The sequence below is a fragment of the Mus caroli genome, chromosome 15 (genome assembly GCF_900094665.2).
Source record: "Mus caroli chromosome 15, CAROLI_EIJ_v1.1, whole genome shotgun sequence".
Classification (NCBI taxonomy): domain Eukaryota; kingdom Metazoa; phylum Chordata; class Mammalia; order Rodentia; family Muridae; genus Mus; species Mus caroli.
In genome coordinates, this window is record NC_034584.1 from 52,874,296 (window position 1) to 52,885,704 (window position 11,409).

At 43.7% G+C, this 11,409-nt stretch overlaps 1 pseudogene; it reads right to left on the reverse strand.

Moving 5' to 3' along the window:
• Window positions 1–335: 335 nt before the first annotated feature.
• On the reverse strand, window positions 336–1,262 carry LOC110310945 (annotated as a pseudogene).
• Between the last annotated feature and the right edge of the window lie 10,147 nt (window positions 1,263–11,409).

The following is an 11,409-nucleotide window of genomic DNA, read 5'->3' on the forward strand; positions in this document are numbered from 1 at the left end:
GCTCTAAAGGCAAAGGGTATGTGGTCAGGGGGCAGACGGGACCCCTCTAGAGTGTCACAGTGAGTAGTGGCACCATTTGAGGACAAGTACAGGAGGCATGCATGGCTTGGTTCCCCAGACAGATTCTAGTGTAACCAACAAGACTGTAGATCATAACAGTGATTGCTGATTTGGCATCAAAGGTGTGGTACTGTCAAGACCGCAATGGCTAAAAGTGGCACCAACATGCTGCAGCCACAGAGGTGAGTGCCAACACGTGTGTGAACACAGGATGTTCCGTGAGTGCCTTAGCCAAGAGCTCAGAACTTCACAGGAAGATCACTCTGAGAGGCAAGCTTCTCTTGGATAGGGTCTTCCATGGAGCCTTCGAGGCACTTACATAGCATATTTCTGTGTCCACTCTCTTGCTAGTCTGTTGTACATGGGCTTGGCTTGGGCAGGAAGATGTCAGTGGGAAATCTGGGCAGTTGCACACAAAGCCAACCCTAAGAGGGCGCATACTTCTCTCTGTCGGCCTTGTTAGCGTGGGCTATTTCTGGCACGAGTGTCATCAGGGTTGGGGTCGCAGAGCAGAGAGCAGATAGGAGAAAGTCTGCGCTGGTCTGTAGATGAAAAAAAGTTTCATATTTGCTTTCCAACTTTTAGGTAAAAATGCAAGTAAAGTTGATGCTATCTTCTTGTACCCATTTGACAGTTCAGAGCATCACAGAGCAACTGACAACTGAGGATTGCTAGGACATAGGAACTGTGCCTCGCAATGCCCTCATCGCCTTACAGCGTGGAGAATGAGGGAGTCACAGGACTGGGCAGGGCTATATGATCTGGGGAAGCTGTCTGTTCTTCCTCAGCTTCCGTGTCCTCTAGTCAGCAAGGGGGACTGGGAGACCAGCATGCTCAGTCTATGCCAGTGTCTCTACCTTTAGACACAGTCAGTGCTGAGGACCACTGTGACATCAGGGTGTCCAGGCAAATGCTGCCATTGCTGTTGATATTGGGGTGATAGATTCTGGCAGTGAAAGCAACTTTTGGGGGCTTGAAAGGATAATCTGTAGGGAAATGGATGGTCAGGAAAAAAAACCACCTCCTAGGTAAGGACTGTCATTCGGGCCCAGGATGGTGGCCTGCCAGTGGAACAAGTCATCACCCACAGGTCCTGCGGAACACTGAGCAGGAGGATCCCTCTGTAAGTCAGTCAGTTCCTTCTGGATCCGTTTTAGAGCCATGCTCCTGCTGCTCGTGCCCCACCGGCCCTGCGGGGCAGCCTAAGGCAGCTGCCTGGGCCGCAGCACTCAGGCGGATGTAGTCTTATATTTATTTACATCCTAGTACATCGTTATTGCCATTCACTATAACTGGTCTTCTGGGTCAGTCTCCATATTTCATTTTATGGATTTGATATTCTTCATCTCTTCAAGTTACTAACTGCATAATCTAGAGGGACTTATTTTTCCATCTACAAAATGGGAATTTAGAAATCTACACCACAGGGGTGCCCTAAGAATTCTGAGACATTGTTTATCAACGAACACAGAGCAACCTCTTCTTTCTTAATATAATTTATTTTTATTTTATGTTCATTCGCGTTTTGCCTGCATGTCTGTCTCTGTGAGGGTATCAGAAGCCCTGGCAGTGGAGTTACAGACAGTTGTAAGCTGCCGTGAGGGTGCTGGGGCTTGAACCCAGGTCCTCTGGAGGAACAGGTAGTGCTCTTAACCACTGAGCCATCTCTGCAGCACTCCAGAGCAACCTCTTCACAGTTGGAAGTCAACAAAACACTCTCTGTCTGCCTCACTAAACCTTTATGATTATAGCTTCTTAACAAATGTCTACATGATACTAAGCATATGACATAATGACATTTTCCAGACCTATGAAGAGTTGCTGAACCTTAATTATAACTACTTCTAAAAATATCTAAGACTCTTGCTTAATCTGCCTTTGACCTTGACATCTTTTAACACTGGCTGTTTGGAAGCTTATTCGCCTTCTTGACTAACATCCACTGAAAAGCTTTGGGTAAGCAATTCATTGTTGATACTCACAATGTGGGCGGCCTTCAGGACATGTGTTCAAATGTAATCGGTAACAGAAAAGATCGGCCCGAATATCGACAGAAGGTATCTCATAAGAAAAATCATGCATAATAACTCTTAATGATTAATAAACCCAAGGTACTTAATGAACTATATCCTGCCAGAGTCTGCAATATACCCTGGGTAAGCAGTACAACCTTTGAAATCATTACCCTTTGCATATCTTTTTGATACCAGAAAGTGTGACATAATTGAGGAACTGGGATATCCAGTCTCCAATGATCAGCAAATTATAAATCAGTAAGGCCTTAAAGTCCTACTTTACTATAAATTACTTGAGGACAAGGACCATGAATTAATTTTGAGAGTCAGAATTATCTGAACACATTGTGTTGTTGTTTTGGTTTTTCTTTAATTATGTGAATATGTGTATGCATGCCTATCTACGATGTGGTAGTCACATGAGGGTGCAGTACCTGTAGCGACCAGAAGGGGACATCACACCACACAGGCGTTAACAGGCAGTTGTGTGTTACCTGACATGGTTGCTAGGGACTAAAATCAGTTCCTCTACAAGACCAGTATACTCTCTTAACCACTGAGCCGTTTCTCCCACTTGTATCTGGATATTTTAAATTAATGATTGTCTTCAAGGATTTTATGTTAATCAGCTTTTTGTTACTGTAACAAATGTGAGAGGCAATCATTTGGGACAGAAAGCTTCCCGTAACCCACAGTCTAAGAGGCTCTGGTCTGTGATTGATTGGTCACATTACTCTGGGCAGCATAGCATATTATATAGTAGAAGCATGTGAGGGAGAAAAACAAAAACAAAAAACCAAAACCTCATTTCATGGCCAAGAGCAAAAGAGACAAGGGGACTGGGGTTGGTGACCCACAATCCTTTTCACAGGCTTGTCCTGGTAACCTGAAGACCGCCCACTGGGCACACACCTTTAAAGGCTCTGCCCCTCAGTACCACCATCCTGGGAAACGTGCCTTTCCCTTTAAGAACCAAACTAAAGTATTCACAGTAAAAACAAGACCCAGGAAAGCCAGAAACTACAAACAAGCTTTTCTCTGTCAAAGATGTCCCACTTCTTAGCATTGATTTCTCTACAAAGCATGTTTGTATTCGTTCAGGAATAATTACATAAAGGAAATGATAATAGAAAGATAATGTATATTATACAAACTTGTAAGATATATTAAATATATGATATGTTTCTCAACTGATCTACAAACTCTAGTTGAGCCCCTAATAAGTTAAGTGACCACCACTGAACACCATTATAACAGCTAAGAAAAGACTTCCCAGGTTTGCCACAAAGCTCAATTTCCCTATGAAATGAACCTCTAATTCAAAACCACTAATGAAGTCCTCAAGCAGCATGCAAGAAAATTCGTCTTCACTCATCTGGCTCTCAGCAAGTAACAGTGGTGCCAAAGTCAGTATTTCTGATTTCCAAGGCATTTGCATGTCACTGGGCACACATAGCCTGAGATGTGTGGTGTTTAGTAGATCTGAGGAAGATGTTCTGGGTGACTCTGTAAATTTTTTTTTAAATCCTATTTTTAATGATAGTTCTTGAATGCTTTAACCTTCCTTGTAACCCACTAGAGGTAGTGGAAAAGAAAGGATCGGGGGTAGGGTAAGTAGACCTGTTTAGAAAGGTGCTTTGGAGCAACCCCCATCTGTATTGTCTGGAAATCAGCAGTTAAGTCCACAGGTTGGCAGGCAGTAGCAGCTTGTTCCACTTGCAAACACCTCATGGATACACCAGCAGTCCAGTTCGGTAGAGTCTGGTTAGCAACAGAGGTGATGGCCAGGCATAAGCCTCAGCTCTAGTCAGCAAGAGAGACCAACAGGAACACCAGGAGAAGTTCTCAGCTGTGCCTCTTTCAGGGAAGTGAAGATTGGCATAAGACGTGAGACCCAAAGTGTGTTTGCACAGCTAGCTGTACCAGCAAGCCAAGCTCTGGCTCTGTCACTCTGTCATTCCGTCACTCCGTGGAGTCCCATTTATACCCTCCAAACATCACATGTCCTCCACATGCCTTGCCTCAGCACGTGCATCCAATCAGCCTGAGTCCTCAGAAGCAGCAACAAACTGCAGCACACCACCAGAAGTTTTTGGTGCATTTCTCTTTATGACTTCCTAACAAATGCAGCCTAACTATGCAGTGTAAGGCGGACCAATGCATGCATGTCATTAGCAATGAATATTTCATCACACATCCTTTCACGTGTTTGCTTGAGCAGAGCATCCTCTCTCCTATGTCTGCTTCAGCTAAACATTCCTTCATGAGTCTGCCTTAGCCTTTCACACCTGTGTCCACTTTAAGGACATGTTCCTTCACATGTTTGCCCCCAGCAAAAACACCATCCAACCGACTTTCCAAAGAACCCTTAAGTTTCCGCTTCATGACTCCTTGGAAGTGTAGTCAAGGTATAAATCCACATGTATATTTTCTATAGAGGACTATTCTGAAAGGGCGCTGCAGCCTAAACAAGAGGCGGAGACATAGTGTCAGTTACCTCCCACAACAATGGTAAGGGGAAAAGGGAAAGTGGGAATGTGGGGGGCACTCTAAGGTCTGTGCATTTCCTGAGTTTGGGGGTGCTGCATTGATAATATTCTCCTATTTAGCCTTTAATCCTGGTTCGGAACTCAGAGGTCCTAATGCCTTGAAATGTCCTAGACATTCGCAGTGTCCTTTCTTCTAATGAGGTGACTCTTAGGGGATGCTAGATGGGAACTAGTCATGAGAAAGCCTAGGCCATGATCAGAGGCTGGGATGTTTAGCTCCAGCCTCAGGGAAGGGAGAAAGGCTGGGAGCTGAGCTAGTAACTGAAAATGCCTACAAGAGGAAGCTTTTGAAGAGCTCTGGAGAGTGGCAGCCCCAAGGACTTGGCAAGTCTGCACCCTTTCCCATATGCCTTGCCCTGTGGGGGTCATAGGCATTCATGTGCCTTACATTAAAAGGCTAAACATAAGGAAATCTGTCTCCCTGGATTCTGTGGACTGTCCTAGAGAATTGTGGGAGCTGAGATGGGATCCTGAGAACCCCAGGTTGTAGTCACCTGGTAAGAACTACCCTGAGGACTGCCGTCTGAACCAAGCCTCGTTTGCATGGGATCTGGTGCTGACTGCAGAGAAAGAGTGTCATAACTGAATTGAAAACCCTCTGGTTAGCGTCCACAGCAGAGTTGCGCATTGTGGGAAAAGCACCCACACATTTTTGGAAACTAGAAGTTTCCAAACTAGTAGACAAAAGGAGATGGGTTTGTTTTCCCTCTCTAGGAAAGGAGTAGACAAAACTCAAAATGCTGGCAAGTCTCCACTTTCTATTTAAGGTACACAGACGCTGGGATAAGACACGGCCACTCTCTCAAGGAGCTCAGGCCTTTACTGGGCTAGGTTAGAAGTTATAATGGGATAATGTAGACATTAGGTTAAATGCACAAAAGAAAAGGTAATGTTGTCTTCCTACTTCCCATCTCCTGAAGCCTTTTCCTAAGTGTCCATAGTAGAGGCTCTATAAACATTTTGTTTAGACACTGTGTTGATGTTAGGTATCATGGGGATAAACATAGAGTTAATGATTGATATGTGGTATTCATCACTGCCACAATTAGAAAGAGGTTAGAATAACTAGGGAAAAAGCCACAAAGGTGAGGCAGCTTTGGTTGTGCCAGAAACTATAGGCAACATGTTTTATTGAAACATGATGCTGTAAGCCAACTGAATGTAAAGATGACATTGGAAATAACGCTGATCTTAGTCACATTGTTAGTGTGTGTCTGTGTGTGTGTGTGTGAGAGAGAGAGACAGAGATGAGAGAGAGAGACAGAGATACATCAGAAATAACACTGATCTTAGTCACATTATTAGTATGTGTGTATGTGGGAGGGGATGACAGATATATATATATAAAATAAAATATTAGAGAGACAGAGATGACAGAGACAGAGAGACAGATATCTATATATCTATATATGTATATTAGAGAGAGAGAGAGCTTTACAGCCAAACTCTTTATGTAACACAGAAAGCAATTTGCAGAAAGCAGTGTCCACATAGGAAGAAACGCATACAGGAGCACTCTCAGCCCTCTCGACTCCCACACTTAGGAATCTTAGGCTGCTAGGCTGCTAGGCTGCTAGGCTGAAGATTGGTAGAAAGAAAGGCTGGTGGGCCAAACAAGATGGCTACTGCCCCAGGTCACAAATCGTTGTCCCCATCCCCCATCCTTTGTAACCCCTCCCCTGTCCTCTCATAGCTCAGGGGCATAACCACTGTGCACTGTCCCAGATGTGTCTGCCTCTGGCTAGGCTTGGCTTATTCTCCACCACACCTGGGAGCAGTCCACATCCTCTCCTCATTTCTACTTGCATTCAGCAAACTCCTTCCTCTCTTAGTTTCTATTACTTTTCCTTAATTTCTCACTTTTCCTTACTATTCCTTAAAAAAGAACTTTGTTTCCATGAGTATCCATGCCTCTCACCGTCACTGGCAAGAGGCAACAAATGGGGGAGCCATTGTCCCAGGTGACTCTGTGACCATGAGTATCTGGCACCTAGGACGTTAGGTACAACTGGGCTAAGAAAAGTCCCGTAACACACTTGGAAGAATCCGTACTGTGGTTCAAATATTCATGGGTATAAAAGACATATCTAGCCACTATCATAAAATACTGATGAGCCACCATGACACACCATATCACATGCTAGGAATGATCATTAAAAAAAAAAAAATGGTGTGTGACAATTAAAGCATGTGACCACGTGGGGTTGTGGACTGTGCCAGGAAACTTGGTAAGGTTGAGTGGGCTCACAGACCCCAGCACCCGTCTGAGGATGGTAGGCTTTTCCGTGATTCTTGGCCCGGAACTATTGACTACCCTCCCCCACAGAGGGACATGACCAATGGTTATGTAGCCCAGAACCGAGGTCTTCATGCTAACGAGATATCTACTAAATGAGCCCCGAGGGTTTAGCGGAGAAACTTTCATTTCCAGACATCCTTCCTAGAAACGGTATTTAATCTCTGGTACACCCTAAAGAGGTGGTATACATCCATTTTCCGTGATGAACAATCAATAAACAGTTGGAACCGAGAACTGTCTTGGTTCCAAGACTCAAGAACCTCTGTGGGGAACACGGAGAAGGCACCAGAAGGCCCTTCACGCGGGACAATCCCGGATAAGCTAAGCCGGAGTTCCCCATCCGCCACATCCCCAGGCTCGTTGTCCTCAGCCTGAGGGCCCTCTCTGTTCCCAACTCCCTAAGACTTCCAGCACTTTGGGAATCCAGTGCCCCGGGCTCCTCATAGGAGGACCTTGGGCCCCCTCCGTTGGACTCTGCGGTTTCCAGCAGCGACTGTGCTCAGGAGTCAGTGAACACCAGCTTTGGCCTCAGTATTATGACGTTTCAAACTCTGGGCTGAGGCCCCCACCCAAGGCTAAGTTTTCCCTCACCCCCAGTGCATTGGTGTTTCCTACAAGCCCAGCACCCAATGGCGGCACAGGGTTACTGTAGCCTAGTGCTCTGCGTTGCAGCAAGACAGAATGCAGAGCGGAGAGTCTTCCGTTTCAACAGCCCAAGCAGCGATCCCACATCTCAGGGGCACCCCAGGGACAGGCAAGGCAGAACGTGAAACCGCTTGACCACCTTTTTACCATGTTGCTATATTTTCACCGAACTCCACAAGAAGTGTTTGTTTCATGTTATATACTCCCGTGTGCGTCCCACAGAAAATATACATCTCTCTGGTCATTTTCAACTTTTTGTTTGTTCGTTTGTTTTTCAAGAGAGGATTTCTCTGTGTGGCCCTGGATGTCCTGGAACTCTGTAGACCAGTCTGGCTTTTGAACTTAGCGATCCACCTGCCTCTGCCTCCTGAGTACTGGGATTAAAGGCTCATTTGCAACCTGCATGTATTTTAAATGCTGCACACTTTTCTTTGGCAATGAATAGCAATGGAGACAGGGTCACAGACTCTGGTGGTACATCTGAGGTGACAGAAGGCATCACCATCAATTGACAAGTTCTAATATTTTAATGATAGAGGGTGTTTTATATGTATGAGGTTCACACAGTGAAGTGTATACTATTTGGTATAAATTTAAGGAGAAATCTTGAAGGTGTATCATAATCTGAGTTATTCACACAGCTGCCAAGTACAGAAGACTTCTGGCACCCTACACAATTCCCTACTACCTCCTCCCACTCACTACCCTACCCCCCCCCCCCATAACAGGTCTGTCTATTCTACAACTACATGCAGTTGGAACCCTAAATACACAGTATTCTCTCACTGGGCTTTCACAGTGGTTTGTCGCTGACAGGTATGTACTGTGTGATGATACCATTTCTTCTGTTGATGGATTGCTTCTATGTCTTGGTAGTCACAAGTAAAACAGCTGCTTCGTTCTTGTACTGGGTTGGTGTGGGCCTTTGCTTTCATTTCTCTTGAGCAGAAACATCAAAGTGGTCTTACAGAGTCATACACTATGTATCCGTCTTGCTTTATATGAAACTGCTCATAGGTGTGTTGGAGGAGTCTTATGGTTTTAAATCTGTGCTGTGGTCGATGAGTTGCTGTTGCTCTGGGTCCTTGCTAACATTTCGTAGTGTCCATATTTTAAAATTTCTCTCCATTCTAGTGGGTGTGGGTATCTCATGACTTCAATTTGTGTTTATTTGCATGACAAAAACTATGCTGAGTACATCTCCAAGCACTTATTACTCACTTATACATCTTTTTGCAATACAATTATTTGGGTCCTTTATTAAATTTATGGTACCTTTCTGCTGCTCGTTGGCAGAGAACTTTATGTAATGCAAATGTCAGCTTTTAATCTGAGGTGGTTTATGAATTTTTTAATGGGGATTTTAAATTTCAGATTGTTCAGTTGGTTTTTTCCCCTTTGTGGCCAGTGCTTTTGTAATCTTCCTAAGAAGTATTTGTGTCCATGCTAACTTACAACGGTCTTGGTTTGTTTCTTTTTTCTTTTCTTTTCTTTTTTTATAGTTTCAGCTTTTATATTTTTAAATATATTTTTATATATTTTAAATATATTTTATATTTTTTATATTTTCCTGTGTTATGTTACATAGGGATCAAAGGTCTTGTTACATCTGAACATCAAACTTTTTAAAACTTTTTTATATTTATTTTATTTTTATTAGATATTTTCTTCATTTACATTTCAAATGCTATCCCGAAAGTTCCCTATACCCTCCCTCTGCCCTGCTCCCCTATCCACCCACTCCTGCTTCTTGGCCCTGGCATTCCCCTGTACTGGGGCATATAAAGTTTGTAATACCAAGGGGCCTTTCTTCCCAGTGATGGCCGACTCGGCCATCTTCTGATACATATGCAGCCAGAAAGGAAAGTTTGAGGAGTGAGTCTGGGCTGCTTCATAGAAAACAAAGTGGGAGAGGGAGGAATCTCTTCAGAAACACAGTTTGGAATACTAACCTCAGAGCATGTTACAGCTCTGCAGAATATCACAAGCCTCCACGAGGGAAGCCCTGGGGCATTTCCCAGGACTGAGAAAAGGGAAGGAAATGGAGGTAGCATTAATTCCCAGTTATAACCATAATCCTTTATTACACATGGATCCAGAAAATTAAAATATATAATTCAAAATAGATAGTTGTGCTCTTGTTTGTAATCCAGATTTTTAAAAAAAAAAAATCAATAGCAAGGTGTGGTAGCACATGCCTGCCATGCCAGGACTTCTACACTAGCCTTGGCTACATAGCAAGTTTTGAGTCCAGCCAAGTCTACATGAGTATAAGCCAAAGCAATAAAAAAAAAAAAAAAAGGAAAGAAGAATTCAATGTGTCAAACTTTAAAACTTTCGATTTTACTTTCAACTAATGCCTTAGTGTCTTTCCTGTTGCAGTGATTTAAAAAATAAAAAATCAACTTAGGGACTGGAGAGGTGGCTCAGTGGTTAAGAGCAGCAACTGCTCTCCCAGAGGTCCTGAGTTCAATTCCCAGCAACCACATGGTGGCTCACAACCATCTGTAATAGGATCCGATGTCCTCTTCTGGTGTGTCTGAAGACAGTAACAGTGTACTCATGTACATAAAGTAAATAAATAATTTTTTTAAAAAGTAAAAAGATAAAAAAATGAACTTAGACGATGAGGGGCTTATTCCGGCTCATATTCCAGGAACACAATCATGGCAGGGAAATTGAAACAGAAGATTGAGATAGGTAGGTAGAAAAAAGTGCAGAGAGCTATGAATTAATGAATGACTGCCAGCACTCAGATGGCCATCTTCATTTGTATACAATCCTGTATGGAATTATAAAGTATATACAGTCCTGGATATAGTGCTACCCACAGTAAGCAGTTCTTTCAACTCCAAATAAGGTAATCAAGATAACTTCCCAAAGACACACCCATCTCTCAGGTGAATCTAGATTTTGTTGAAGTTGACAACACAGGCCATCACAACTGATATATACTATTTGTATGTATAATGATTTCAGTGCTGGGGCTGAAGCAGCTTTAGTTCTCCCCAGCCTGCTTTTATATCAGTCTAGGTATACCCCAAAAAACGCGGTCAGTTCTTAGATCAAAGACAAAGTCATCAAGCGAGGTAGTAAACCAGGAGCTCACACAAGAAAGTCATCAAGCAAAGCAGTAAGCAAAAGGATCACACAAGGGAGCAATTCTGCAAAGCAGTAAACTAAGCCCCATGGTCACCATCTCTAATGTTATCTGAGCCTACTTCCTTGTCCTAGCCTAGTGACAAATGACAAATTCCGAGAAGCAGCACCAAAAGCTCTCAACATTTCCTCAAAAAAATTTTAAAAAGAACTTCCATATAATCTGGTTACCTCACTTCTGAGAATATCCTAAAAAGGAACAAAGTCTCCTATGGCTACATCCATACATTCATCATTGCTGCCTGTCTTAGTCAGGATTTTACTGCTGTGAACAGACACCATGACCAAGGCAAGTCTTATAAAAAACATTTCATTGGGGCTGGCTTACAGGTTCAGAGGTTCAGTCCATTATCATCAAGGCGGGAGCATGGCAGTATCCAGGCAGACATGATGAAGGCAGAGCTGAAAGTTCTACGTCTTCATCCAAAGGCGGCTAGTGGAAGACTGACTTCCAGGCAATTAGGGTGAGGGTCTTAAGCCCACACCTACAGTGATACACCTACTCCAACCAGGTCACACTTATTCCAACAAGGCCACACCTCCAAATGGTGCCACTCCCTGGTCCAAGAATAGACAAACCAGCCGGGCGGTGGTGGTGCACGCCTTTAATCCCAGCACTCGGGAGGCAGAGGCAGGCAGATTTCTGAGTTCGAGGCCAGCCTGGTCTACAAAGTGAGTTCCA